This window comes from Muntiacus reevesi, chromosome 16 (assembly GCF_963930625.1).
Source record: "Muntiacus reevesi chromosome 16, mMunRee1.1, whole genome shotgun sequence".
In the NCBI taxonomy this organism is placed as follows: Eukaryota; Metazoa; Chordata; class Mammalia; order Artiodactyla; family Cervidae; genus Muntiacus; species Muntiacus reevesi.
Window position 1 is genome coordinate 9,139,418 of NC_089264.1, and position 23,895 is coordinate 9,163,312.

Sequence of the window (23,895 nt, forward strand, 5' to 3'; positions counted from 1 at the left end):
GCATATTCTTCTGAGCTCTGTATAGCCTGTGAGAAAGCATCATATTATTCTCTTGCTTCACCAAAGCAGTGTTACAAGTAACAGCTGACACTTCCAGGGAGCAAAATCTAGTCCTAATGAAGATAATTCTTTGTCAGCAGAGAAGCAGACCTTGTAACACATGCCTACCCAGATTTCAAAATCCCTAGACAGTGCTGACTTCCCCAGCTGACTGGTAGTTGACAGTGGATCCATACACAGGTGAATCAACTGAGGCGAATAAAGTACCCACCTATGTCAACCCAAATTACAGTCACAAAATTTGAAGCCAAATACATTGTTTAAAAACCATTAGGTACTTTAATTATACAGCAAAAGCTGACTGAAACAACCAAATGTAAAAGGTACTCTAAATGAATAATTTCATTGATATTGAGCCACAAAATAACATTACAGGGACTTTTAAATTCTTCAGTGTGACACAATCCTCAAGTCGCTATGTACATTGGACACAATAATATTTCAAATTTAATTCAACTACTTCATCACAGTTCAGCTTCCACATGAGAAGATCAGCATGAGAAATTTATCACACTCACATAAATGAATCATAAAAATAAAACTTAAGGAATATTTATTTACTTCAATTAATTTTACCATGATTACTTTTTAGTTCCTGCACATATAAATCAATCATTTTTGATAAATTGATACTTTAAATATATGTTATTGCAATAAGAATTTTGAAATAACCTTGAATTTCTTATTTTGAAGACGTATACTCTATTTTATTACTTTTAATTAGCAGTGCCTAATTTTGAATATAAATGCATTATTAAGCATATACTTAAGGATTTCCTCATGGACTGTTGAAAAAAGGTAAAAAAAAAAATCATCAAGCTATCATATTTGTTTAGAATAGAGAACCTGAGATGTGGGTTGAAACTACTGTTCTGTTATACAGTGCCTTAGAGCGTCAGTAACAGCTGGGCAATCTACTCTCAGCTGTAACTACAGTAAGCAGCTTGTCCATGGCCAAGTCAATAATTATAGAATCAAATGGTACATCAACTTCCTTCCAAGGTTTAATTTGGCACACAGTGCTTTGAAAATAAAACCATCGTAAAATATTACAACTCTTGGATCTAACATCCTACCAGTGTTTCTGACCTCCTCAGGGGAAATAAACTGAAATCCTTTCATTAACATGTTAACAGAATCATTTCAAAATTGAATTTTGATAGTAATCCCCTTGAAATTGCTTATAAAGAACATTGGTATATGGGTGAGTTTCTTATGCTAATTATAAACAGATAAAGTCATTTTTACCTTAGGACCTTAAAATATCAATGCCAGGTTCTGTGTTAGTCAATTTTCTGGCAATATAATAACTTTAATCTGATTATTCTTGATTTAAACATTTTCTAATTCTTTTGTTTAATTTCTGAAGAATAAGTTTGGTAGAATGTTTAGATTGTAGTAAAATATAGATATCTACTCAAGTATAGATATTCTATAGTGTGTAAGTGTGTGTGTGTGTGAGTCACTCACTTGTGTCCATCTCATTGTGATCTCATGGACGTTAGCCCGCCAGGCTCCTCTGTTCATGGGATTCTCCAGGCAAGGATACTGGAATGGGTAGCCATTCCCTTCACCAGGGGATCTTCCCAATCCAGAGATTGAACCTGGGTCTCCCACATTGCAGGCAGATTCTTTACTGTCTGAACCATCAGGGAAGCCCATTCTATAATAGTAGGAGGTAAATGGGATCACATATTATAAATATTGCCTAGGTGGTGTCATACCTAAGGAGTTAGTGGTTAAAGAACTACACAATGGAATATTAGTCAGCTATTAAAAAGAATGCATTTGAATCAGTTCTAATGAGGTGGATGAAACTGGAGTCTATTATACAGAGTGATGTAAGTCAGAAAGAAAAACACCAATATAGTATATTAACACATATATATGGAATTTAGAAAGATGGTAATGATGACCCTATATGTGAAACAGCAAAAGAGACACAGATGTATAGAACAGTCTTTTGGACTCTGTGGGAGAAGGTGAGGGTAGGATGATTTGAGAGAATAGCATTGAAATATGTATATTATCACATGTGAAAAGGATTGCCAGTCTAGGTTCGATGCATGAGACAGGGTGCTTGGGGCTGGTGCACTGGGACGACCCAGAGGGATGGGATGGGGAGGCAGGTGGAAGTGGGGTTCAGGATGGGGAACACATGTACACCCATGACTGATTCATGTCAATGTATTGCAAAAACCACTACAACATTGTAAAGTAATTAGCCTCCAATTAAAAAAAGAAAAGAAAAGAAAAGAAATTGCCGGGCAATACAGGAGACTTAAGAGATGCAGGTTCGATCCCTAGGTCAGGAAGATCTCCTGAAGGAACGCATGGCAACCCAGTCCAGTATTCTTGCCTGGAAAATTCCATGGTCAGAGGAGCCTGGCGGGCTAAAAGCCATAGGGTCGCAAAGAGTTGGACACAACTGAACTGACCTAACACTTAACATGCACACAAGCACATGCTGTTTGTAAATATTGATGAATTTAAAAAAATAAGTGGCCCATTTACTAAAAATTCAGGTGGCCAAAGCAACATGTTGGTAACAATGCATTGCTAATTAAAAGCTAGGAGTTCTAGGTCTTGTAAACTATCATTCTAAAGGAATTCATTAATGATAAAGTCATCTAAATGAATTCACTGTTGTTTAGTTGCTAAGTCTTGTCTGACTCTTTTGTGACCCCACCACTGGGCCACCAGGGAAGTCCCAAGTGAATACATTAGATACTATCAAACAAACACACCAGTGATCCTCTTCCATATGATGAAAAAATGAAACATTTTGAAATAACATTTTTTATATGGCTCATTATATTTTTAGTCTTAAAGAAATGGTAAGAAGTGGGTTTCCATAAACATAAGCTAGTCTCAGAGATATTTATGCAAAATACAACTTTCTATTCTAGTCCTCCTCCAACCAGTGAATCAGGATTTTAGGAAGTAGGGGTAATAATGTAGACTTCTAGGAAGCAAGTCCAGAATCTGATTGAATAAATACTGCTCAAAATGATTTTGTAAAATACAGCACTTATTAATGAATGTTTTTATGTTGATATACTATGCAGTGCTTATTTTTATATTTTATTTTATATCTACTTCTACCTTTGACATGCATTCTATGCAAATGCCTCTCAATCTCACTTATTTTACTACTCAAAATAAGCATATGATGTAGATATTCTTATACCTATGCTGCAGGTATAGAAACTATGGTGGAAAAAGATTGTAGCCAAAGTCACATAAATATTAAGGAATAAAGGCAGAATGCAACTCAGGTCTATTGGACTTCAAAGATGATAATAATGTTTCATCTAAATACTCTAACACTTTACTTTGATTCTTCAGGTCTTCAGCTGACTACAGTAATAAAATGCAGTAAATGAAAGCTACTATAAAAGCTGTCACTGTGTAGAGATATTCAGAAATATGTTTCTAAATTATATGATGAATAGACACTGAGCATAGAAGGAACCATTAAAAGAAAACTGGTAGTATCTGAATTTAAATATTTTCTATTTCTTTAAAGCTTCTACTGTACCCAAAATTTAGGAAAGACTGTGAAAACTGCATAAAATAAATATATAAAGCATTATCAAAGAGTTATAAGGTAGGTGAGATTCTTACAGGAACAAAACATTTACGAAGTATTCATTACCTTATTGATGGATGTGCTCTCATTCTATGCACAAATATGTATTTTTTTCTTGTAATATCTTTGATTATCTCTTGTTTTAAATAGACTTTTACAATGTGTTTAAAGCTGCACCACATAAATTTTGGAACATTGTATTTCATTTTAGTTTATATCTTGAGATTAAGTTATCTTGAGATTTATTCTTTGACACATTGGTAATTTAGGAGTGGATATTTTTATTTCCTCCTACATATAGTTTCCCAAATTTCTTTGTTATTGGTTACTGATTTTATTCTACAAAGGTTGGAAAATATACTTTGTAATATTTAAATGCTTTAAAATATATTGAGGTTTGTTTTATAGTCTAACATGATCTAGCCTGGAAATATTTCACATTAACTTGAAATTAATATATATGTTGTTATGGGTAGAATGTTCTATAGTTGTAAGTTAGTTGGGCTATTGGTGGAGGGTTCTATAGCAGTACTCTCAATTGGTTTATTGTTCAAATTCTCTGTTTCCTCATTCAACTCCTAATTAGCTGTCTTAATCAATATAGAAAGTGAGGCATTGAATCTTTCAACTATTACTGCATTGCCTATTTTCCATTCTGTCAATTTTTTTCTTTATATATATGGTGTTAAGTGCATATATATTTCTAATTTTTCTGTATTCTTGATACATTAACATATTCATCATGAAATAACCTATTTGTTTCTAGTTATCTTTGTACTAAAGTTTGTTTTGCCTAACATTAGTATACCAAATCCAGCTCTCTTCTGATTAATGTTTTCATGCACATCTTTCCATTCCATTCCAACAGAATCAATTCATTTTGTCCATTCATTTTCCATTTCCATCAACTAATCTGTGTTTGAACCTAAAGTGTCCCTACAGACAGTATATAGTAGGACTGGATTTTTTAATCCATTCTATCACTCTGTCCCTTTTGAATGGAATGTCTAATCCATTTATATTGAGCATTATTACTCACATGGCTGATTTCTATCTGCCATTTTATGATTTATTTAACATTTTTCTTATTCTTTTGGTTCCTTTACTTTCATTATGGCCTTCCTTTGTTTTAAATAGTTATTTGCTAGTGTACCATTAACATTTTTTTATTTTCCTCGAATAAATATTCACTATATTACTACAAGCTTTTGACTAATTTAGAGTTCTGAAAAGTTTTATTTTGACTTTTTGGCCATTTTTCTCATTCTTTTTATGGAATTCAGGGTTTCTGAAGGTCCTTATTCTGCCATTCATTTGGGGCCATTTTTGACTGACATATTAAAACTATCATAATGACTAACCTGGTTACAGCTTTATGTTTCCAACTAACTATTAATTTTAAAAAGTATAAATGAAACTAAACCAGTGATTAATTTATCTGTTACAATTTTTAAGAACCTAGTTTCTGTTACATTAGCTATCAAATTCACATTCTAAAGAATCCTTTTAATAACAAAATGAGTTTATAAAATTCCCAAGGCAAAATCATATACTTCTAAGTAATTAATTATAAATATTGATGCTCTTCTGTTACATATCTGATTTTTCATATTAATTCCAAATTAGAATATCTGCTATCAACTAAATCTAAAATTATTCACAGAGATTACTACAACTTCTGTATTTCAAAATGTATTAAAGAAAATTGGAAAAACATATTTAATGACTTTAAAATGCCTAACTTTACATAAACAAGCTTAAATGAAAACACATGCCATATATGATATTTCTGTAAATTATCACCTATTGTCATGAGTATATATGGATAAAATGAATTTATAAAGTTATCTAAGCCAAACTTCTATTATCTCATTAATAGAGGGTAACCCAAATTTTATTTGGATACCTACAAGAATGAATAAAAGAACAATTTCTGTGACAGTTTGTTCATCTTTGGAAAGGTCTAATTATTACAATTTCTTCTTACCTAAATGAAGTCTGCTGCTTTGGAATTCATGTGTTAGTTCCTCTGAATTCTGGAACAAAACAGAACAAATATTACTTCTGCATAGAAGAACATTCCATGGTGACTATAATGAAAATACTCCACTTATGTTTATCTATGTAAATGAACTATTAATAATATATAACACAAACAAGAATTGTAAAGTCTCCCTTTCAAGTGCGCCTGTTGAGTTTAAAAGATAAACTTAGCAGAATCATGAAATCTGAAAACATGGTCAGAAAAACCACTAGGGGTTGTGAGAAGTCAAGATGTGTGCACACCCCTTGCTGTTCCGCCCAAGAAGGGTGCGTGTGCTCAGTCAAGGGTGACTCTTTGCAACCCTCTGAACTGTAGTCCGCCAGGCTTCTCTGTCCATGGAATTTTCCAGGCAAGAACACTGGAGTGGGTTGCCATTTCCTACTCAAGGGGATCTTCCCAAACAGGGATCAAACCTGCGTCTCTTGTATCTCCTTCATTGGTAGGTGAATTCTTTACCATTCTGCCACCTGGGAAACCGCAACATCCCTTATATGTAAAACCTAAAAAGAAATGATACAAATGAACTTACAAAACAGAAAGATTACAGACTTAGAGAATGAACTTATGGTTGCTGGGGTAAGGATGGCGGGGGATAGTTAGGGAGTCTGGGATGGACATGTCCACACTGCTGTATTTAAAAAGGCTAACCAACAAGGACCCACTGCACAGCACACGGAACTCCGCTCAACGTCACGTGGCAGCCTGGACGGGAGGGGAGTGGGGAGGATGGATACCTGTGTATGAATGGCTGAGCTCCTTTGCTCTCCACCTGAGACTGCCACAACACTGTTAATCAGCTACATCTCAATACAAAAGTAAAAAGGGTTTGTAAAAAAGAAATTAAAAAAACCTCAAACCTATAGAAAAAACTTCCAGGTTTCTCTTTCCATATTTATTTATTGCAGAGGCTTTTCATGTTACAAGTAAGACCCTATACCAGGGAACCTTCTTCCAGACTACTACACTGAAGGTAGAGTGCTCTAAGACAGGTGTCAGTAAGGGTCCTACAGCTTCTAAATCTTGACTATGGAGGCGTCATCACAGAAAACAGTAAAAAGAGTCTGGTATTAAGTAAATTATGAGTTAACCTCATATAATCTATTCTACTTTTTCTCCCCAAATAGTTTTATTTCACCAAAGAAGATTTAACTACCATTTTTTTCTGTCAAACAATACTTCTCACCTCTGTGAGTGGAGACAAGACCAACGCCTTAAACTGAGAACTGACCTTCCTTTTACTTCATTTTCCTGCTTGTTTCACAGTGCTTTTCAGGACCAGTCCTCTTTGTGGTCCCTATGCTTTTTCCAAAGCTTGTGGTTTGCAGAAGTCCTACCAACTACAGAAGTGAAGAACTCCTTGGCACTTTACTCACAGGAGGTGGAGCATAAGTCATCTTCCTCTTTTTTGAGTCAAGGGCAAACTGAAGTATAGATTTTGGAACCACAGAGGAACACAATTTAAATGGAAGGTCTAAATATAGTTGAAATGAAAAAAATGTGCAATTAATAATAGATATGAAGTGACTTTTCCTCCTCTGAAATCTAGAGTCAAAATCTGAAAATCAAAGAGATCTGATCAATGTTGAGCCTACAGAGAGGAAGAAAGGAATTGGAGTGTGAGCTTACACTCCTCTGTCTATGGTGAAAGGAAAAACAAAATATTCATAAAAATTCAGCTCAGTTCACCAAGTCTGAGGACAGGATATTTACTTGAGCAGAAACATCCAATGGAAAAACATACCTAGATTATCCTTTAATACCAATAACGCCACCAAGAGATATTTTTAACACCAGTTGTTATTACTGAGCATTGTACTGGAAAATTTCAATAAACTGCTAGATCTAATCCTCAAAACAACTCTACCATTTAGGTTTAGGAAGAATTAATGCTACATCTACTGCCATCTAACATATTAAAGCTAGCAACAGAATTCATCTTTACATTTATCTAACTACAAAACAGTGAAAATAGTTGTACTCTTTCCTTCATACAACTTCTCTTGTGTATCAGCTATATATCATTTAACTAGCCACAACTTTTCTATCTGGACATCAACTCAAGGCACACAGGCTGTCATGAACACAAATGCCTCCTCTCTATAGTGAATAAATCTGCACCTGGCACTTTGCCAGTCTGGGAGAGTCAGCGTGGAGTTTGCAAACATTGTACTGGCAGAATAGATCTGATGCCTTTGAGCTATCAGAGAAATGCTTTGAAGCACCTTGCTGATTCTATCTGTATAGTGAGTATTGAAAGAATAAGTAATTTAAGCAAGCAATTGTTAAAGCGAGAAATGAAGCAGTAACAAAACAAACAGGAATTATAACCCTGAATGAATGAAAAGATATTGTAACTTCCCCAAAGATATCAATCAAAAGCAACAATATTCATATGTTCAGGATGGCCTTTGCTGGGAATAGTAAACAGATTTAATTATTCTCAAACCACATTATAAGGAAAAATCTATTAATGTTATCCATCAGCAGATGGTGTATTAAATAAATGCAGAAATAAATCAAGTTATAAGTGAGATTTTCCTAGCAACTGCTCCAGATGTTTACACACAATAAATGTGGCCACCTGTGACTATTTATATACAAAGATCATTTCCATTACTACATATAAATAAAACAGCCAAGATTTTCACCAGTCCTATCAGGTGCCTGAATGCATGAGACTCATTTTAATCCCAGGAATTCTTACTGAGACAAGAACTTGCATTTAGTGATGAAAGAGCTCAAGAAGAAGCTGCCTATGACTCATCACTCAAAATACATAGATGGATTGCCTAATGCAGAAAAGAATTTTTAGAATGTTAGAGACCATATGAAGCTCTGACACATTGTTGATAAGTGGCTTATACATGAAATGCTGTGACCATGTGACAAGCATGGTCAGATGTTGGCATCCTCATGACACCTCCTTCAGTGAAACTTGCAAGAGTGCTGGCTAAATTCCACTGCAGAAATTTTCATCTGTATAAAAAGTGTAGTGAAAGAGGGAGCAGAATATCAAGATAATGTCTAATTTCCAATCAAATATTCTAATTAAATGATTCTTATTCCTATCTGAACATTAAAGCCATATTTAAATCACTTAGGGGGCCTGTAAAACTTCTCAGAAGTAACAAGAATCTAATTCCATGATTCTCATCACTGTACATTAAAATGATATTAAAACCACTTAGTCGAGCTTTCAAGACTGTCAGAAATCAGATCTCCTAAATAAATCATATTTCTGAGGATAGGGTTAAATACTACTCACAGATATTCCCACACCTATAGCCAGAGTTGAGAAATTACCACTCCATGGGAAACATACACACACAAACAATGTAGGAATTTTTTTAGAATAATTTAAAACAACCTCAAATATTAGCTATGAATAATTAAAAGGAAGAAGATTAACATGCAAATTGGATACATAATTAGAATGGGAGGAATCTCAAGAAAGCTTTTAATAAACAGAAAACTAACATTCATTGCAAAAGGAAAATGTTTTATCTTCTACTGTAGACACAGATTAATGAGAAAAAAAATGATTACAGAAAAGGAAGAAACAAGCATGAAAAAAATACACAAACAGAAACTGCAGGGTGGGTTGTAAATCTTAAGAATAAATTGGAAACAAATATTTGTTGATGTTACCCATATTTCTGCTCCAAACTAGCCTAAGATTTTTTAAAAAGTGACAATATTTTAAAGGTCTTGACTCACCCTCTCCTGCTATATCTGAAGCGCCACTTCAATGTCATCCTCTGACTTTTTCCACCTCTTTTTCTCCCATCACACCACCCACTGTTTCCAGGTATGACTAGAGATGTAAGTTACTCAATTTTCAAACTGCAATGTCATTTGTTCCCTTTTTCCACACTCTCTGTATCAGGAAGATGGAGCCACTTATGTTCATGAGCGTGAGGTTAAACTCTGCCATCTTCCATGACTGTGATGCAGTTCTACCAGAAATCGAACCTTAAAGGGTAGGTGTTATTCCATCTGCAAACAAACTACACATGCGAGCTATCTTCCTAAATGGTTATAACAATGAATCTTCTCAAGCACGACCATGGCACTCTGTCACCCAATCCAGCTGCTGCCTTCTAGCACCTGAACTCCGTGAGCCGAGCCGCAAAATTCCCGGGGCGCGACACTGGCTGCCGCCTGGGGCTGGGGTACCCACCACTGTAAGCAGGGTGACGAGGAACACCGACCCACACCAGAGAACTGTCCCCAGACCACAGGCCTTGTCTGCGCGCTGCTGAGTCATGGACACTCGCCAGGCTCCAGGTGATGACAGCACCAAATTCACCAGGCCGCACATCTCCATTTACTTAGCACGTTTTCCCTCGCCATTGCATTCTTCTGTTTATGGTGCTTTGTTTTCCCTACCATAACGTTTCTCTTTTCTAATACAATTCTGCTAACTTGCCCTTTAAAACTGCTATTCCTAAGTAATGCACAACACTTTTCATGCCCAGAATCTTGTTTTTCCAAAGCCTTATTTGCAAGACAGTGGAATCCTCTATCATTTTTATGTCCAAGCTTCTCTTTCTCCTCACTCTTTTTTGTATTCAGCTAAGATATATCATCACTGTTTCTAGCACACTCTCTTGCTTTTGTCTAATAATTCTGGGATACAGGTATAAATTTACCATATAGATGAGGCCTGAAGGACTAGATGAGATCTCCCAAAGAAAGGCAAGATGCAGAGAAGAGGGAATGAGTGCACCTTGGGTTATTATATTATTTGCAGCTAGCTCATTCAATCTTTTATACACACACACACACACACACACACACACAGTGTGTCTATGTTCTAGTTTAGTACAGTCTTAGATACTTTACATTTACAATCTCATTTATTAACAATAACATCTCTGTAAGACTGGTTTACTAACCACAGGAAATAAATATGCATGTTCAGATATGTGAAATAAATGGCCCTGAATCACAAAATTATTAACAGGAAAAGAAAGATGGTTTCTCTGAGGCTTCAAGTATTTGAACTAGTTCCCAGTGGAGGAACATTAAAACCAAAATAAGTCTAAAGAACAAAGCAGGCTCAACTTCCCATTTTTGTCTTCCCTCTTTCCAGTTACAGGGAATTTGCTTTCACAAAGCAGCCACCCTCTTCCCGGAAAGTCAGGATTTCAGGGTCCTGGACTGCGACTTTACTACCATGACTCCAACTAATCCCAAACAGAGGGGATTGGTGATCTCGGTAAAACACTGAAAAAGGAAGAAACTGCAGACCCAAGCAAAGATAACCAAACGAGGGCTAAGACCCTAAACTGCAGTCCCTCTTATCAGTTCATGTGATCGGGGATGGGCAAATTCTACTACCTGGTTTCTCACTGGTAACTCAACTACTAAGACCAATTTAGAAATGCTAACAATAAAACTGAATTAAATAGTTTATTCTATTTAGTGGAATAAAGTTTAATTATTGTTGTTCAGTTGCTAAGTCATGCCTGACTCTGCGACCCCATGGACTGTAGCCTGCCAGGCTCCTCTGTCCGTGGGATTATCCAGGCAAGAACACTGGAGTGGGTTGCCATTTCCTTCTCCAGGGAATCATCACAATCCAGGGATCAAATATACATCTCCTGATTGGCTGGCAGATTCTTTACCACTGAGTCACCAGGGAAGCAAAGTCTAATATATAGAAATAAGTTAATTTTATGGCTAAATCTCCTGAACAGCCAAAAAAAAAAAAAAAAAAATCTGATCTATTATGTATCTTATTCTAAGATACACCCACTTCTTTAAAAAGATTAAATATTACTCCAGTCACCAAATGCTCTATAGTATATTACTATATAAATCACTGGTACAAAACAGCCACTGATTCTGAGGTCAGTATTTCAGACAGGGCACAGTAATGACAGCCTGCCTCTGCTCCACAATGTTAGTGGCCTCGGGTGTGAAACCCCAGAGACCAGGGTTTTTGGAAGAATAGTTTACTGCTCAATGTGGTGGCAGATACTGCCTGTCATATAAGAGCCTCAGTTTTTACTCACAGGGCCGATCCACGTGGTCTCTCCTGACAGGCTGGTCCAGGCTTCCCCCAGCACAGTGACTGGGCGCCATGGCTGGGTAATGTGACAGAGAGAAAGTCAGACGAAAGCTGAAATGTGTTTAAGACCTAGCAAAAAGAATAAAATACTTAGGAGTATATCTACCTAAAGAAACAAAAGACCTATACATAGAAAACTATAAAACACTGATGAAATAAATCAAAGAGGACACAAACAGATGGAGAAACATACCATGCTCATGGATTGGAAGAATTAATATTATCAAAATGGCTATTCTACCCAAAGCAATCTATAGATTCAATGCAATCCCTATCAAGCTACCAACGGTATTTTTCACAAAACTAGAACAAATAATTTCACAATTTGTATGGAAATACAAAAAACCTCAAACAGCCAAAGTAATCTTGAGAAAGAAGAATGGAACTGGAGGAATCAACCTGCCTGACTTCAAGCTCTACTACAAAGCCACAGTCATCAAGACAGTATGATACTGGCACAAAGACAGAAATATAGATCAATGGAACAGAATAGAAAGCCCAGAGATAAATCCACAAATCTATGGACACCTTATCTTCGCAAAGGAGGCAAGGATATACAATGGAAAAAAGACAACCTCTTTAACAAGTGGTGCTGGGAAAACTGGTCAACCACTTGTAAAAGAATGAAACTAGAACACTTTCTAACACCATACACAAAAATAAACTCAAAATGGATTAAAGATCTAAATGTAAGACCAGAAACTATAAAACTCCTAGAGGAGAACATAGGCAAAACACTCTCCTACATAAATCACAGCAAGATCCTCTATGACCCACCTCCCAGAATATTGGAAATAAAAGCAAAAATAAAACAAATGGGACCTAATGAAACTTAAAAGCTTTTGCACAACAAAGGAAACTACAAGTAAGGTAAAAAGAAAGCCCTCAGATTGGGAGAAAATAATAGCAAATGAAGCAACAGACAAAGGATTAATCTCAAAAATATACAAGCAACTCCTGAAGCTCAATTCCAGAAAAATAAATGACCCAATCAAAAAATGGGCCAAAGAACTAAACAGACATTTCTCCAAAGAAGGCATACAGATGGCTAACAAACACATGAAAAGATCCTCAACATCACTCATCATCAGAGAAATGCAAATCAAAACCACAATGAGGTACCATTACACGCCAGTTAGGATGGCTGCTATCCAAAAATCTACAAGCAATAAATGCTGGAGAGGGTGTGGAGAAAAGGGAACCCTCTTACACTGTTGGTGGGAATGCAAACTAGTACAGCCACTATGGAGAACAGTGTGGAGATTTCTTAAAAAACTGGAAATAGAACTGCCATATGACCCAGCAATCCCACTTCTGGGCATACACACTGAGGAAACCAGATCTGAAAGAGACACGTGCACCCTAATGTTCATCGCAGTACTGTTTATAATAGCCAGGACGTAGAAGCAACCTAGATGCCCATGAGCAAATGAATGGATAAAGAAGCTGTGGTACATATACACCATGGAATATTACTCAGCCATTAAAAAGAATTCATTTGAATCAGTTCTAATGAGATGGATGAAACTGGAGCCCATTATACAGAGTGAAGTAAGCCAGAAAGATAAAGAACATTACAGCATACTAACGCATATATATGGAATTTAGAAAGATGGTAATGATAACCCTATATGCAAAACAGAAAAAGAGACACAGATGTACAGAACAGACTTTAGGACTCTGTTGGAGAAGACGAGGGTGGGATGTTTCGAGAGAACAGCATGTATATTATCTATAGTGAAACAGATCACCAGCCCAGGTGGGATGCATGAGACAAGTGCTCGGGCCTGGTGCACTAGGAAGACCCAGAGGAATCGGGTGGAGAGGAAGGTGGGAGTGGGGATTGGGATGGGGAACACATGTAACTCCATGGCTGATTCATGTCAATGTATGACAAAACCCACTGCAATGTTGTGAAGTAATTAGCCTCCAACTAATAAAAATAAATGAAAAAAATAAAATAAAATAAAATAAATAAAAACCATTTTAAAAAACTGAAAAAAAAAAAGACCTAGCATTAAAATCACACAGAATTTGCTTCCACCATTTTCTACAGATTCACATGGACCCCATCCCAATAACCAGATTCCAGAGGAGGAAACACAGATCCTCTCCTGGGTGGACCAGTGTCAATCACTTTGTAACTGCAATCTGCTACAAATATGGGTAAGAGCATACCATTCACCGTGAGAAGGAGGAAATTTTCATGTACTTGTTCTTGTTTCTTTATCCTTTGTTGTTCAGTTCAGTCGTTCAGCCATGTCCTACTCTTCCCGACCCCATGAACCTCAGCATGCCAGGCTTCCCTGTCCATCACCAACTCCTGGAGCTTGCTCAAACTCATGTCCATCCAGTCAGTGATGCCATCCAACCATCTCATCCTCTGCCATCCCCGGCTCATCCTGCCTTTAATCTTTCCCAGTATCAGGGTCTCTTCCAATGAGTCAGTTCTTCACATCAGGTGACCAAAATATTGGAGTTTCAGCTTCAGCATCAGTCGTTCCAGTGAATATTCAGGACTGATTTCCTTTAGGATTGACTGGTTGGATCTCCTTGCAGCCCAAGGGACTCTCAAGAGTCTTCTCCAATACCACAGTTGAAAATTAATTTTAAAAACTTCCTTTATATTAAAATGAGCTCCCCAGTTGGCTTGGGGCAAAGAATCTGACTGCTAATGAAGGAGACACAGGAGACATGGGTTTGATCCCTGGGTTGGGAAGATCCCTTGGAGAAGGGAATGGTCACCAATTCCAGGATTGTTGCCTAGAGAATTCCATGGGCAGAGGAGTCTGGGGAGCTACAGTCTGTGGTCACAGAGAATTGGACAAGACTAAGCAACTGAGCATGCACACACACATATACTCAACCATGTATCTATTAGAAATATGTAGGTATTTCTAAGATTACATAAGGAAAAATGTCCGTACTTTAGGAATAAACATTTACTTTCAAGAAATTTCAGCTTGTATTGATATGAAAATGACAGTACTGAACAAACTTGTAAGTAATATTGCTGTGAGACGTACTGTCATATCTATTTAGGGATCACAAATACATTTGGAAAAAATTAAGGTAGCATTTTTAAAAGATTTGGATCATAATAAACATAGGCAAAAGAAACCACCAAATAAATTCCCAGTGACGAATGTCTAATATAACATCACAGTTGTGACGTAATGGTATGTATAATATCTGTAAATCAGAGCTTATCTATGAAGATACCTTTAAGAAAATATGACAGCACTATAGAAAGTTCCTGAAAAAAGAAATTATAGATAAACAAGATAGTGCTCACCAATCTCCACAGCTTAAGCAATGCTATTTTTCCATGAAAATTAATTCTAAATAATTTTATGACATTACCAATCTCTCTACATTATTACAGTTCTCATCATTTTATTTGGCTAACACAATTCCCAAAGAGAACTATACTGGAACATATATTTCTTACAATTATGAGACCATGAATAGCCAAAACTTACTTTAAGAAAAATAACATGCAAAATTGCCATGTTTGCTTAAAATTATTGGTGGTATGTTTAATTCAATACACTGCTTTTTCCTAAAATGAAAAGTGAAAAAAGTGTTAGTCACTCAGTCATGTCTGACTCTTTGCGACCCCATGGACTGTAGCTCACCAGGCTCCTCTATCCATGGGATTCTCCAGGCAAGAATACTGGAGTGGGTAGCCATTCCCTTCTCTGAGGGATCTTCCCAACCCAGGGATCGAACCAGGGTCTCCTGCATTGCAGGCAGATTCTTTACCTTCTAAGTCTCCTGACAAAACATTTAGTTCAGTACACTGCCTCTACCTAAGGTAATTTTACTTAAAGTGTTTTGGACTTACCTACATGAGATGGTCGGATGGCATCATTGACTCGATGGACATGAGTTTAAGCAAGCTCTGGGAGTTGGTGATGGACAGGGAAGCCTGGTGTGCTGCAGTCCATGGGGTCACAAAGAGTCGGACACAACTGAGCGATTGAACTGAACTGAAAAATTTCTAAATAGGAAAAGCCTAATGTAAAAAGGAGGTTTTGTTTTGTTTTTTCCTAGTTTTTTGTTTGTTTGTTTGTTAAGCTTTCAGTACCTTTGCGTGCATGCTCAGTAGCTTCAGTCATGTCCAACTCCTGCGACCCTATGGAATGTAGCCTGCCAGGCTCCTCTGTCCAAGGGATTCTCCAGGCAAGAATGCTGGAGTGGACTGCTCTGCCTTTCCTCTTCATTACTTTTACTCTCATATATAGGTATCAGTGTGGAAGGTAAAAACATAGGAGAGAATCTATTAGCTTAGGCTAAGGTGGTGCTAGAGGTAAAGAATCTGCCTGTTAATGCAGGACACATGAGAACAAGGCATGGGTTCGATCCCTGGGTCAGAAAGATCCCCTGAAAAAGGAAAAGGCAATCCACTCTGTATTCTTGCCTGGAGAATCCCATGGACAGCAGGGCCTGGCATGCTACGGCCCATAGGGTTGCAAAGAGTTGGATACGATTATAGGGCACACACAAAATTTGTTAAAGGACACAAAGAATAAATTGAGCTCAGGACTGCACAAACACATAAAATGTTTCAGAAAAGATGAGTGCAGAATTTATCTAAAATGGTTACAGTCAGAGGCGGGGCATTCAATGATAATGAAATGAATGATAAAAAATGAACATAGGCACAGGAAATGAATGAAAGCATAACCAAGTTATCATGTTAATTAATCTTTTAAAAGACTGTGAAAGAATGAAAAGGAAAAGAATGAGATAATTTCAAAATTTCAGCAATGCAAATGCAAATTTGGAGGAAAGTGTCCATCTTTAGGGAAAGATAAACACTCAAAACTACTTTTAATTATCAATAAAAGTTAACTATCTCTAATAATATAGTATAATAAAAGTATGGCACAGCACTATACAAACGTTTCCTGTACTTTGAATTAGCCAAACAATACTTGTGAACAGGTGTGTGTGTTTGTGTATAAACCGTAAAATTAAGATATTATTTTTAAGACTTTTAAACTTCATAAATGATCATATACATATATGACATATATGTATACACACATCCCTTTTACTTAAGTTTTCTTTTTCTTCCAGTTTGTGATGCTAAAAAAAACTTGATAAATTTTATGGTTATATTTTACATGTATGATCTGGTATATGGTTTAAAGTTTATTTCTGGAGATAGACACACCTGGTTGATTTCATAACTCTATTAGTTTTTTGTATCTGGCATAGCAAATTACCACAACCCTGGAAGCTAGAAACAATAGAATGTTTTCCTCTTTCAGCTCTGAAGACTAGAAATCCACCATTAGTGTCACTGGACCCAAACCAAGGTGTCAGCAAGGTTGTGCTCCCTGGGAAGGTTCCAGGGGAGAACCTGCTCTTTGCACCTTCCAGGGGCTGCCAGCATTCTCTGTGACCACATCTCTTTCAGTCTCTGCTTCTGCAGTCACATGACAATCTCCTCTATGTGTCAGCATGTAAAGTACCCCTCTGCCTTCCTCTTATAAGGATGCATGTGGATAATCGAGGATATCTTCCCAAGTCAATGTCCTTTACTTCAAACATCAGCAAAGACCCTCCCTTTTGCCACTTAAAGTAGCATTCAAAAATTCCAGAGATTGGGAGTAGGAGATGAGTATCACTTGGAAGGACATTTTTTTCAGCCTCCAGATCCACTAACCATCTAAATCAACTTTGGAAAGTTACTCAAACTTTCTAAATCTTAGTGCTTTTCTCCTTGATGGGCTAAAAATAAGAGTAATTACCTTATGGGGATAAATAATAAAGTAAAGAATATAAAGCATTAAATGCAATTCTTGACACATGTTAAATATCAATAAATATTGCCTGTTGTCATTTTCATCCTTGCTCCATTGCTTTTTTCACTAATATCCTATAAAAGTGCTAGCACTTCACTATGAGGAGAGTATTTGAACATTACTGATACACTCTCCTTACAAGCTGCATGGCTGTTCCTACTTCTGTGGCCATTCCCTAGGTTTGCTACCTCCTTGCTCTGATTCCAAATCCTCCACTAGTATCATGAGGACCCAGTATGTCAAAATACAATGTTAAGAGGAAGTCACTTTTACATGAATTTTGGTTAATAATGTCACAAATTAGTACAAAATTTGCACATAGTACCAAATAGAATTACCTCAAATATCATCTCATTAGAAAAACCTGAACTAAATTGAAGAATGACCATTCTACAATACTGATTATGTTTTATGAGGCATATGCCTCATATGTGAGGCATATATATATACATACACACATATATTTCAAATTCCAATTTGAGAATAAATGCTTATTTTGTAATGGGGAAATAAAAATATTATATGCAAAACACAAATATAAAATTATGATATTATAAAATACAAATGCATTATTGAGTTAATCCTGAAAGATTTTTATGAAAGCAACTGTGGTAGTAAGAGTCTTCTAATCTTCCTATATCTCTAAAACCAACCCCATTCTAAATTAACCGAATGGTTTACAACTTTCATGCCATTTGTCACTTATCTTTCAAGTATGTAGTATAGTCTATAAACAGATATTTATTTGCATAATTATTTGATTTTCCTACTAAACAGTAAGCTTATAATGCATTTGCTTTGTTTGTGGTTATGACCTTAGTTTGTGATCAATAGCAACCAATATGTAAATATTTTTGAATAAACTAATATCATAACTACCATCCACTGTTCTATTCTTCTTTTATTAAATTTTCTCTTAAACTGTCAATTAATCTTCAGAATGTATAGTGGATAACTCACAGAGCAATTTTAATATTTGTATAGTGAATATGTGGAGAACACCTTTAACCCTGTACTTGAAAATGTTCCTTTTACCACAAATTATAATTTTTATCCATTTATAACTTAAGCTAATATGCAAAATTAAACATTGCACAATTTTTCTAGCTTATGCATAAACTAGTTTCTAAACATAGGACTGTGACTAATACACATTTATAAAGTAAAAGATGCTATTTTCTGCTATGTTTATTAATATTCCACAAAAGAAAAAAGAATCAATGTTAATCTGTTATGAGTAACACGTTAAGACTCATTACTGAATAGGTCATTTTTGTCACTAACATCAATAATTTGGGGGACACTTGCTTGAATTCATGCTAGTAATTAAGACTAGTAGTATTTTAAGTTAACAATTTTTTTTTCATTTCATACTTTTTGAACAAGAAAACTTAAAACTTTTACTGATGAATAGAACATCTATTGAATATATCTGTATTTTGTATATAGGAAAGTCTGCAAACAAATTTAATTTAAAAATCTCCACAATGATAGAAAGCTTAGCAGATTTACTGAACTACATAAATGAAAACTATTAGACTGAGCCATTTCCTAAAAGTAAGGGAAACTGAAATTTATGCCTTGGTTAACAATCTTACAATATTGACAATTTACTTTTATAATTACATGAACACAAAATAGATTTTCTAAATGTCTGGACAGTGTGATACAATTTGGAGTTAAATCTAGATACAAGAAATTTTGCTTTGAAATTCAATGGGGCTTCTCTAAAAGTGATGGCATTTGAATCAGTACTTCATATTTAAGAACTACATATATTAGAAAATACACTTCTCCAGAGTTTGGCTGTATGGGGGGCGGGGGGGTGGGTAGGGCCAGAATGCAGGTTTGACAAATTAAACTGGAGCCTTTAGAACATAATACACACATAAATACACATATACATCCATGTACATGCACTTGTGTGTATTTAAATACAAACAGGACACAACAGAAGTAATTAATTCATGAGAGCATGTTTTAAGATGCCCTAAGCTGAAACAGTGCTTTGGTATACTTGCGTCACCTTAGGAGAGAATGTGGTAACTCACACACGTGGGGATGGAGGCTCCCTGAAGCAACAGCCGTGATCAGGGAAGGTGAAGTCTGGCAGTGACCGCCCAGCAAGGGGACCAAAAGCACACACTGTCACATAGAAGAGGCTGAACTTCATCCAGAACAAAACAAAAATATATTTACAATCTAAAAATGTAATATAAATTTGATAACAAAATGGTTGGCTTATAACATGTAAATGCAATCATAAAATTATTAGTTGAGAAGATAGCAGGTGAATTATTCAAATGATAGAAATCCTGTTGGACAAATTCTTCAGAAACCCCCCAAAAGAGTACAAGGCTCATTGAAAATCTAGCACTGATATTGAAGTAGACGTGAGAGGATGTACAAAAGGAGAAAATGTCATATAATTCTCTCAGCAGAGAGCAGGACATCAGTGCAGACTGGAATATGGCATAAGGCACAAATCTGGGCAAGACATAAAGACCAGAGCAGAGGTTTCCAACAGGGTACCAAGCAATTTGAGAAAAATGGGTAAGGTCAGAATTGAAAGACTAGACCCAGGGCATCAGGTCTAACTGGGTACCAACCCAAGAATGCCACGTTACTGTAGAGAATTAAAGCTCCTTCAGTGCAGCCTGCCTCGGGAGACTGAGACGAGGCAGAAGCTACAGATGGAGACCAGTGGCCGCAGCTGCCCAAACAAGTGCCCGAGAAAGAGACGGGATCTCTGTCTGCCTCTCCAGTTATTGCAGGATGCCATACTCGTGGGAAGGATGCAGAGCTGGAGACTGGCATGAACATACTGGGACAGCAAAGAGCTTGGGAATCTAGGCTAGGGACAAATAAAACGCTGTGGATGGAACCCACAGCTGAGTGAAAAAGTTGAGTGACTAAAGGCCTTGGTATGGCCATAAAGAGCAGAATTATTTTCTTCTTTCTCTTTAATTAAACAGTTAAATCTAATGCACATAAAATTAAAACAGTAAACAGCTGTAAAATTTTAAAGTCACTATTCTAACAGTGTTTCTATTCATTTGACTATTATGATATGGCATATTATTTTGTGTTATATATACAGTAATACATTTCCTGAAACATTCATTTACCTCATATTTGAAAATATTATAAAACATCTATAAACTATTAAAATTATTCAGAAACTATTATCCTTTAGCCTTTATTTTAATTTGTAACTTTCTAAGGAAAACTTGTTTAGGGGAGAAATGTGTGCAACTTTCACTGAATCCTCCTTAAAAATTTGGTCATTACTTTCAAGTAAATTTAACAGGCCTTTATAAGAGAGCCCTACTAAATTGAAACTGATAAGATTCACTTACCTAAAAGTCTCCAGTTGGCAAGCAAACTGATTAAAATATTATCGTACATTCCTTATGTCAGCAAGTCGTTCAACATATTTCAAATGGCACACCGATGCTGTGATCTTTTCATTTTATGTCAGAAGAGTGAATGCGCCCAGGAATCTTTAAAAAAAATGCGAACTGAAAATAGGCATTCCAGCTACTGCAGACTATCACATTCTTCTGAACTTGGAAACAAGCAAGCAAGAACATTATTTGAAAGAATGATGATAAAACCATCAGAGAGCAGGACCTTTAGTAAGCTTCTTCTTTTGTTTTTAGAAACATGGATTTATTTCTACTAATAATAGTGTTATTGTTAAAGTTTATCAGTTGAGACCTACAAAGTTGTTTTTATGATTTTCAAAAACTATTTGCCAAAGTTTAGGCAGTTTTTCTATTGAGAATGATCGATGATATAAATGATATAGATGATGATGATATAAATTGTTGATACATAATTGATGATATAAATTGTTGTTTAAAGCTAATGTTATTTCCCCATTGATAGCCCCTTTTATTTAAAGTTACAAAAGAGTAGGAGATAGGATTCTGGGAGCAAAAGGGTGAAGTGATGTGAAGCAAGGGCCATGAACCCAGGAACGCAGGCAGCATCAAGACACTGAAAATCAGGGACTATTTCCCCAGAGCTTCCAGGAGGCATGCAGCCCTGACCAATACCTTGGTTTCAGATTTCTGGGAACTAACGGGGAGAGGCCGAGTGGAGCGGGAGGACCTTGAGCTCCCCTCCTCCCACGCTCACACCAAAATCACAGCTGCTTACAGAGCAACCGTCAAGGTGAACAATGTGAATATTGACAGAAAACGTTTCCCACACCAACAGGTATAAAAAGAGAGCCACAATGAGACGGGTAGCAGTGCAGAGTATAGTCATGAGCCACACCTCCAGGAGAGGTGACCCATAAGTGGGAGTACAACCATGACTGCAGCGGTTCTCCCCAAGGACTGAGGGGCCCAAGACCACATCAGACTTCCAGCCTGGGGAGCTAGACCAGGAAGATGAGCTCCGAGAATATCTGGCTTTGAAGCCCAGTAGGGCGTACAGACAGCAGAGCCGGGGGCTGTAGGCAACAGACATTCAGCTCTTAAAAGGCACACACAGTGTCTTACACATGCGAGACCAAGTGCAGAGGAAATAATTTGAAAGGAACCTGCATTCAACACACGTGCTGATCTTGGGGGACCATCAGAGAACCAAGAGGCAACTGGGAGTCCCCGGGGAGACACAGATGCTGGTGGCAGCCTTCTGGGGGAGATCGTTCTACCAGGAAGACAATGGTGCTGGCAAGTACCATTTTGGAGAGCTCCTTCGAGCCTACTGGAAAGGAACTTAACTGCCCACCAGTCAGTTCAAGTCCTTGACACCCTCAGCCCAGCAACCAGCTAAGTGGGAACCCAGTCCCACCTACCACCAGGGCGACTCTACACTTGGGCTCCCCCAGGTTCCCCAGCAAGCAGCCCTGTGACCTGGCACTGCCCACCAATTGGCAAGGACGGATCCAGACCCCCCTGGTTTCATAGCCTACTGTGATGGAAAGACTTCGTATACCAGTTGACTGGCACAGCCCCAGGTCCTGGAGCCAGCAGCTGCCCAGGACCAGGCCCCACCCACCAGCAAGCCAGTATCAAGACCCCCCAGATATGACAGCAGCTGCCAGGACCTAGCCATGCCCACCAGAGTATCAGGATCAGATCAGACCAGGGGCACCGCAATCAGCCGTGCCAGGACCCAGCCCCACACATCAGAAGGCAGTAGAATCCCACACAGGAGCATCCCTAGATCATATAGCTCTGCTGACCGGACAGTAGCAGGATCAGATCAGACTAGGGGCACCGCAATCAGCTGTCCCAGGACCCAGCCTGACACATCAGAAGGCAGCAGAATCCCACACAGGAGCATCCCTAGATCATATAGCTCTGCTGACCGGAGGGGACTGTGCCACTCTACACCACAGGATGTCTGCTACATAAAGCTGTATCTCCAAGATCAAGAAATGTAACCAACATACCTAATAGGAATAAAAACATAGACTCAAGCAAACTAAGGCAACAGAGGAATATGTTCCACGTGAAGGAACAATATAAAACTCTAAAAGAACTAAGGTAAGTGGAGATACACGATTTACTTAATATGGAGTTCAAGGTAATAATCATAAAGATGCTCGGTGAACATGGGAGAAGAATGGCCGAACACAGTGAAAAGTTTAACAAAGAGAAAATAGAAAGAACCAAACAGAGCTGACGAATATAACAGCTGAAATAAAAATACACTAGAAGGCATCAACGGCAGGTTAAAAAGATACCAAGAAATAGATCTGGAAACTGGAAGATAAAATACTGGAAATCACCCCAAGCTGAACAGAAAAAAATAAAAAGAATTTTGAAAAGAAAAAAAGATCTTTAAAAGGATAGTTAAAGCCACTTCTGGGACAACATCAAGCATATGAACATTCACATCACAGATGTCCCAGAAGGAGGAGAGAGAGAGAGAGAAGGGTCAGAGAGATTATTTGAAGCAATAAGAGCTGAAAACTTCCCAAAGCTGGGGGTGAAAAAAACAGACGTTCAGGACCAGGGAGCACAGAGAGTCACAACGAGATCAACCCAAACAGATCTACACCAAGACACACCACAATTAAAATGACAAAAATTAAAGAGAGAATCTTAAACGCAGCAAGGGAAGAGGGAACTCTCACAAGACGGTCAGTTGACTCTTCGGCAGGAGCTTCACACGTCATTCATATATTTAAAGCAATGAAAGGAAAAAAAAAATCTTACAACTGAGCATACTCTATCCAGGGAGGTCAGCAACATGCCAGAGTAAGACACTACCTTTCAATATCCCCTTCAATATATAGCCAGAAAAACATCCCCAAATCTAAAAGGTGCCTCTACCCAACACAACA

The 23,895-nt window shown here is 37.2% G+C and overlaps 1 long non-coding RNA gene across 1 annotated transcript in view; it reads right to left on the reverse strand.

The window, feature by feature from the left end:
- Positions 1-1,666: 1,666 nt before the first annotated feature.
- Positions 1,667-23,895, reverse strand: part of LOC136147807 (uncharacterized) — a 43,590-nt gene continuing 21,361 nt past the window's right edge. Inside the window, exons 3-5 of the long non-coding RNA XR_010659398.1 lie at positions 6,110-6,196; positions 5,640-5,688; positions 1,667-1,723 (exon numbers count right to left, since the gene is read on the reverse strand). This is a non-coding gene — a long non-coding RNA (uncharacterized lncRNA). The remainder of the gene's footprint in view (positions 1,724-5,639; positions 5,689-6,109; positions 6,197-23,895) is intronic.